The sequence below is a fragment of the Diadema antillarum genome, unplaced genomic scaffold, assembly GCF_040938485.1.
Source record: "Diadema antillarum isolate AM-2024a unplaced genomic scaffold, OU_Dant_1.0 seq00001056_RagTag, whole genome shotgun sequence".
NCBI classification, from domain to species: Eukaryota; Metazoa; Echinodermata; class Echinoidea; order Diadematoida; family Diadematidae; genus Diadema; species Diadema antillarum.
This window is the reverse complement of record NW_027271884.1, coordinates 260001-268023: the sequence shown is the minus strand read 5'-3', so window position 1 is coordinate 268023 and position 8023 is coordinate 260001. Positions and strand designations below refer to the sequence as shown.

Genomic DNA, 8023 nt, shown 5'->3' with positions numbered 1-8023 from the left:
GCACACATTTCTTGTTTGTTTCTTTTTACTCAACACACACAAATTTTGACCATTGTCCATGGACAAGCAGAGACCCCAACCCCAAGCACCTTCTCATCTGGAGAGTCTCCAGCCCGAAACCCCTAGCAAACGGGAGACTCCAAGTTGATATGTGCAAAGTTCCTAGGGTTCTAGATGCTCTCTGGTGCTGTCTAAGGCTTATTTTTTCAACATACGACAGCAATAAGTAAGAAATCCTTTCCATCGGGAGACACAGAGCCAGGGCGGGAGAAATCAAATCTCCAGCGGGAGAACGGGAGATTTTGCAAAAATGGGTTTTCGGCGCGAGATCTCCCGTCAAAAACGGGAGAGTTGGAGTCTCTGGACAAGGGAGACAGGAGGGTGCAATGCAAGTGATGGAGCATGAGATGCTGAAGTCAGTACAGACGTGATAATAAGGCAATGCGTCTCCAGCAGGCATATGAAATATTATGCCATTCACTAATACAGATTGAGCTTGAGAAAAAAGGGGAACCAGATGTAATAGAGGTTTATGTAGATATATGGCCATTGATTTGAAAGAATTGTCACACATATAAAACTTTACAGTTTGCCAAAAGTGAGCTTGTTGGTGGAATATTCTTGATTCATATACACAGCATGTACCGGTATGTATGTAATTTGGAAGAACTGTCAAACACAGGAGCGTCAATGCAACAAGACCACCAATCAAATTGCATAGATCATACCGACATTGACATAAAAATATCCGCAATAACCATCATAAACTTGTCAAGGAATCCTATTGGAGCAGACGGTGGTGATAACCACCTCCCTGATCGAAAATTTGTAAGTGTTAGCAAAGTCTTCATTGTGCAATGATTATCACTGCCACTGGACATAGTCATTGGGGCATGGCCATATGTAGACAGAAAGATCCGTCTGTCCGGAGGACTCTTTTATATTTTGCCATTAACACTGTATACGGAGGGGATCCATGAAGCCAGACGCAGTCTCCGCGGAACATTCCCCGACGGACAGATACAGACCGATCTTTCGGTCAAGGCCATATGGGGACATTGGCGTCATTGCTCAGCAATCTGTAGTCAACTGCATAAAATGGGCAAACAAACTGGAATTTTTTTTTTTCTATGATTCTAGATTTGAAATACTGAAACTGTTAAATGCACGAGACACACAAAGAAGAGTCGCGTACTACTTTATTCGTATTTACAAAATTGTACTACGAATTGGAAGTCGTAGCGAGCCACAAATGGCACAACAGTATCCACTTGGTATCATCCCTCCCCTGGCTAGCCCGACCAGATGCCGTGCGGGGTACAGCGACTGGGCTGTTACGTTGTATGTGTGAAGATTGCCCCATTGATTGCTATTTTGCATACAGACGAACCGAACAGGCCGAGCTCCGAGTGGAAGTTAAATGATACCCCGACAACACAAGCATTTCATAATCATCTGTAAAACCGGGTACGTCAAAGCGACATTTCCATCTGAAGTCCATGCTTACCGAGTTTTGTTGATTCCACCTCATTTTCAGAAAATAATCAAAATTACGAAGAGCTCAGTCCACGATCACAGGACCAACTTCTCCACGGTTCCTACGCTACGGTAAACGATCCTATTTCGCTAGAAACATAGATGGCGCTATTTAATATACCTGTAACTGATCCGCTGCCCAAAAGAATGGTAAAGAATGTACTCATTACAGTATCCGGTGTTCTCCTCTGGCAGAGGTGCCAACTTTTCTTGTCTATCAACTTGGCTTCTCTTAAACTTTTTGCTGCTGATCACATGCAGAAAATTATACAATGAATTTCACAATTAGAGTAACTTCTACATGGATTAGATTATCTTAACGCACAGTCTGAAGAATCAGTCTGAAGTATTACAATTAATTAAGCATATCAAGAAAAATGCGAGTTCACGATTATTATTTCGGCAATCACGTTATTTTTCCCTTACTTATCGATTAAGTAAGCATCACGACTGTTGGTATAATACTACTAGTAACTTATCTGTAATCAAATGGATTGCAAGCTATAACAACCTTTAGCTCCCTACCAATGAAGGATTACTTTTATTTTTCTTATTCAAGAACACGCTCAACACAATGCAAAGTCTTTGTATGTATATACCATAATCATGGATACCGAGTTCTGTAGTCAGGATTCTTTTTGTGGCTTTACTAATTTGTTATGTATTATAGGGGCCTATTACTCATCGACTCGTCTGCTTTCGATTCAGTGTTAGCACTTAGGCCTATTAGTCGTCAATTCACAAAGTGGTGGCACAAAATATCCTATCCTAGTTCTGTGAGAGTAATTTCCTCTGACTTTCACCATTATTATGCCTGTCCACTAACTTATACATGGGGGGGGGGGGGTCTTCTTTTTACGGGGCACAAGAGATTATGTTTGAAGGCAGTCTACCTTGTATAGTCTTTTCCATGGCTTGACAAACTTAATTCACGCGCTACCTATATGCGTATCAGTTATCTCTGGCGGAGGTATATTAACTTCATGTCGATTAATTTGGTTTTACTTAAACTCTTTGCATGCAGCTAATCACAATGTGTGGAAAATGTATAGATTAAATTTTACTTATAAATGCATACCTTCTGCACAGATGAAATTATCTTCCCGCAAAGGCTGTAAAACGAGTTTTAAGTATCTCAAGAAAGTTGTGAACGATTGTTCTCTGGGCATTTTTTTCTTTCTTTTCGACAGAGTAAACATTATGATAGTTCTGTGGTAAAATACTATAGTTTATCTTAAATTAGATGGATTATCGATAATCAATCTATACAATGTACTACATCAAGTACATTGTTTATATAGTAACAACCTAATATTGATTGACTTTATTTCATGCACTAATATGCATGATGCATGTTGAGACTCTTTAGCTACAGGGTGATAGTTGCAGTAAAAGTTGCGTGAAAAGTTGATTCCCCCTCCCCCCCCCCCCAAAAAAAAAAAATAGATAAATAATTGTGGCTAAAACGACACTGTGTGACAGTGCAGGCTACTTGTGATGAGATCACCAATGGGGTCAATTTGATTTTGTACCGGGTCGAAATTCTATTGGGTGATGGATTAGAACCATCAGGACTAATGGTTTCAGTAATAACCTATATAATAATGTATATAGAAATATCATAATTATAGAAAGTGAAATGATGGGCCATCAGAAAATTTCTGTGGAATCATCACACCATGTGGCCTAATAGACAACTAAAAAACTATGTTGAACAATAAGATCACCAGGTTTAAAGGTCTCATAATGGAGAGTGAATTCATGATAGACTATAAGGGAATTTCTGTTCAATTCAATTTGATTCAAAATGATTTTATTTCCATATTAAGTAATACAAAGTAATACAAAGTAATATACATAACACGCACGAGTACATACCAATTTAAAGGACTTTTGAATCACGTAAGTTTCAACAAAACATGAATACAATCATTACAATGATATCATTGGACCCGCAGACCCACAGAAACCATTACAAAATTTCTTTCGGACGACTACCTCGAAACCCATAGAGATGATTTTTATGAAATGACCCAGATCAGAAATCTATAGGCCTACAGAGAGGTCCAAATGGATCAATGTATAAAACGTTGATTTGTATGAACATGATTTATTGTCCTGGCAAATTAGTACTATCGTTAACGGGGTATTTGTCAACACAACATAAAACATAACGATCCCATGTAGAAAACAAATTGATTGGCATAATATAAGAATTAGCCAAGTCCATTATACGACAGGTCTGCCATACATGTTTCTGAGTTCCGTCTATTCATTGTATTGCCTGCTATGCATTTTTGTCGTTGGTAAATCTAGGCATGTAAATCTTCCGATTGTCATTGATGTAGAAGTGTAATATCGTATTTTAAAACATTCCTGACATTATGATCCATTATTGTGTTGCCCACACCTCTAAATAAAAGGAATATGAATACAAACAATATGCATCTTTTTAAAAACCACAAACAAGAATCTCTAAAGGTCTCTGATGGACTTTCCACCTGTTCGCATGGGATCTATACAAAGACAGAAGTTTATGTTGCCTCATTACACTTCAATTTTACTTCAGAGAAGAAAATGTCCAAAGTTGTTATTCTGCGACCATACGTGACTCCCGACCCCTCTCTAAAAAACAAACAAACAAACAAACAAACAAATAAACAAACAAACAAACAAACACACAAGCGAGAAAAAACAACAATAATGCAACGACAAGGCGAGAAGGCAACAATAAGAAAGGCAGGCAAAAACAAACAAACAAAGCAGCGAAACAAAACCCGGAATAGAATATTTCACTTGTTCGAGCATTGTACCAAGGAGATGAATTACCTTTTATATAGGCCTACATTCTTGAATAATTATTTCTACCGTGGAGGTATGTAACACGGGTGAGCCTCCTTTATAGCAGGCCTACGTCCTTGATTGTACAAACAATAAAATTGGCGGATCTACCGGGATGGGGTGGGGTAGGGTGGGTTCCCCTCCCATTTGGACTCCTTATTGCTTTCTTTTTCTTCGGATGTTATGGGGGATTTAACACCCCTCCCCTTCAGCTTTGTTCTGTTTGTTTGTTTGTTTGTTTTTTGCTTGCTTGCTTGTTTGCTTGCTTGTCAGAGGAGAAGTGGCAGCTATGTGACGAATTGTTTGTTTGTTTGTTTTTTACTTGTCAGCGAATTGGTGGCAGCAAAAATTGTGAAGACTTCTTTTTTTTTTCTGCTTCTCAAGACCTAACCCCCCCCCCCTTAGCCAAAATCTAGATCCGCCCCTGCACACAACATCAAGAATACAAGCAAAATGAGAAAGAGACTACTTCCTGCCAGACACATTCTGTCCTCGAGGGGCACCAAAGAGATTTTCCCCAGTAGGAGAAAAAAATCTCTTTTTGAGGGGCACTCACACATTGGCGTTCAGTTTTTCACTCTCTTCTATGACCTAATCAATGTACGTTGTATTACGTAATATCAGGAAAGCTTGAAAAGAGAGTCATTTCCACTTCACTGATAATAAAATACATCATTATGCTCGCACACAATACGCGCGCAACCAAATCGATTAGGCGTGATAAACATCACAGCGTGGGGAACGTACATAATCTGCAGAATTCTCGGGTGTGGTGTGTGATATGAGTCGGTATAACGTTCTGGACTGTTTTCGCTTGAATCGACTTTCTTTTCGAGAAGTTTTGCAAGCATCCCGTGCGATCTCAAAATGCCAGTTAAGATTAAAGTGAAATACTGGTAAGTATTATGTTTGATCCTTTTGTTTTCCATTGAGATTTTTGACATGATTGTACGAGTAGAGTTTTCATAGTTTCATGATTTTAGCGAACGACAAAATGTGGGATCGACGTTTTGCGTCACGTCATAGTACACCTGTACGTCTGTACCTCGACCATCTTCCGCGTTGAGTGTATTCGGAATCCATCGATATCCTTTCTGGCTCGTATTACGCATAGGTTTGAATGAAATCCCAACATACTAAACAGTCTCCAGGAAAGTTTAAATGTCAGAATGTTGTTGTGCGTTCACTCTTCGCGCTCTCTGTAGGTCTGTGACATTCGCCATAATTAATATCATTCTCGCACTAGATTATCTCCCCCTTCCCTGTCCCCCTCACATGATCATAAATTTAGGCATGCATCGATATACGTTCAGGCGCAATACTTCCACTCCGAGCAATGAGAAATTTGTCTTGAATCATTTCTTACTGGACTCGGATGTAAGCATTATTTTGTTCATGATTTATTAACTCTATTGGGAAAATGCAACATCTCTTTGAGAGAATGTTCATTATGATTATAGCTGCTATTTGCTAAAAATGAAATAAAATGATGATGATAAATGAGGATATTGTAGTAAATTTATCTATACCTCATATTTGTTCTTTCAGTGGCGGATGAGGGTACGGGTCCCGGGTGAGTATAACTTCATCCTTTGGGGTCTTTTCATATTTTCCATAATATATGATTTCAATCAGAAAGTCATTTTGTGTTTAAATAGATGTACCAGTAATAATATTATATGCGGAATATGTTACGTTTTTATTGTCAAAATTATTGATATAGTTGATCATAATACACAGACATCATTTAGAGATGATCATGACGTGTTCCATTGCCATTGATTTTGTCCATTCATCACACACACACACACACACACACACACACACACATTATATTTTCCGTCCACATCGTACCACCGGGCATTGAAAGCTCTGTAATTAAGCTGAGTATGATAACTAAAGAAATGAACGCAAACACCATGCAAGAGCACTGAGTGTGTTTGTGTTATACAATGTCTATTGAATAATATGAAGATATGAAGGGGAGTTAATGCAGCGGGTCTAACCTGGTAAATATACACTGTACTTGAAATTGTCCATTACCATACACAGTTTTACCGGTTATCCTCGGACCTGAAAGACAGATTCGGGGATGATGTGGACGTGGTGAGTATAGATCGATCGGATTTTTTTTTTTTTAATTATTACCTTAAAAACAGTAATCATCGCTGTGGAGAAACCAGTCATCAAATTCGCAGTCATCACAGACAACTATAGTTGCGCTTAGTGTGTATATTAGGCTGGGATTTTGTATCTACCAGTGTATTATGTTTTAATTATTGTTCAGCATGCCGGCTCTGGTATAAAGCAATATCATGGAATACGACAAGAATGTAAGGGCATGGACGATGTATATTTTTACAGAGTTGCAAAGTTATTATAATGAACAACCGTTGCATAGGATATAAAATTAGTATAGCTTATTCATAATCATAATTTGATGTAGACAATTATTTACAGTACTGTTTCACAGACAAATGAGTGAGAAACAATAATTATCTGAATCAGAAAACAATGATGAAATAAATGACTTGAAAGGAAATGAATAATCCACACCATCGGAACTGATGTGCTGTGTAGTTTTGACATGCAATGCTCGGTTTCAACATTGTCCCAGCTGGGCCATAAACATGAGCATCATAATTAATTAAAGAGGTACAGTACTAGGCGAGCTAGTACCTCCTTGGTATAACATGCAGCTGTGCAACATCGTAAATACACTATAGTTCAGATGCAGACTGATCCTTGTATTGTCTCCTTTCCCTGAATAAGATTTGCGATCGTGCACCATGCAAATAGTCACGACTTCTTCCGTGGGTAATGGGTGTTTAATCTACAGTATTATTGTAAATGCCGTGGTTAATGATGTTTCACCATTGCATCGTGTTAATGCGCGTTCCCTCTATACACTATTCTAAACTATACATGTTCTACACAATCAGATTCATAATGATTACCAGTTCATGCGATTTTGGCCTCTGGCTTTGATGAAGTAAACTACTCCGGCTATTTATTCGCTCTTGTGCTAATCCAACATCATTAACCATGAAAGTTATAGCCACTTTCTCATATGTATACAGATACAGTATCAGGCATTATCTCACAGCACAATTATTACGACCTTATCGACAAATCATCAGCCTTTTATTGTTCATTTTGTACTCATTGTCTTTCCCTATTTGCAGGAGGGAGAGAGGGCCTCTGGACTGACAGGAGAGATGGAAGTGTTTGTCAATGACAAGCTCGTCCATTCCAAGAAGGTTAATACACTGCATGTATAATTGCACATAAAACTAATTGATCAGCATTGTCATTGTTTGTTAAACGACTCTCCTTGTCATTAGGGCCTTCATGCTGTATTTTGTTTTGTTTGTTTGTTTTTACACACGTAATTATCCACCGTATTGATATGAGTTTACCGGTATCACTATGATTAGAATGATAATCGCATTTATACACTTTCCGGAACCTTTCTTCCGGCACACATGGGGAAATTGCGTTGTCCTTGATAAACCTATCTTTGCGCAAGCCTTAATTCAATACGCAAATTTTATTTCCAGCTCATGCAGGCATTATACACCCCATTCATCACCTCGATCTGTGATCAAAATGACCTCTCTCGCAATGTATTCAAGGATGGTTGGTT

General features: G+C 38.5%; 1 long non-coding RNA gene across 1 annotated transcript; it reads left to right on the top strand.

Moving 5' to 3' along the window:
* Positions 1-5924: 5924 nt before the first annotated feature.
* On the top strand, positions 5925-7600 carry LOC139743190 (uncharacterized). The gene is made up of 3 exons (XR_011711744.1): positions 5925-5950; positions 6430-6483; positions 7563-7600. It is a non-coding gene; the product is annotated as an uncharacterized lncRNA (long non-coding RNA).
* Positions 7601-8023: the final 423 nt, after the last annotated feature.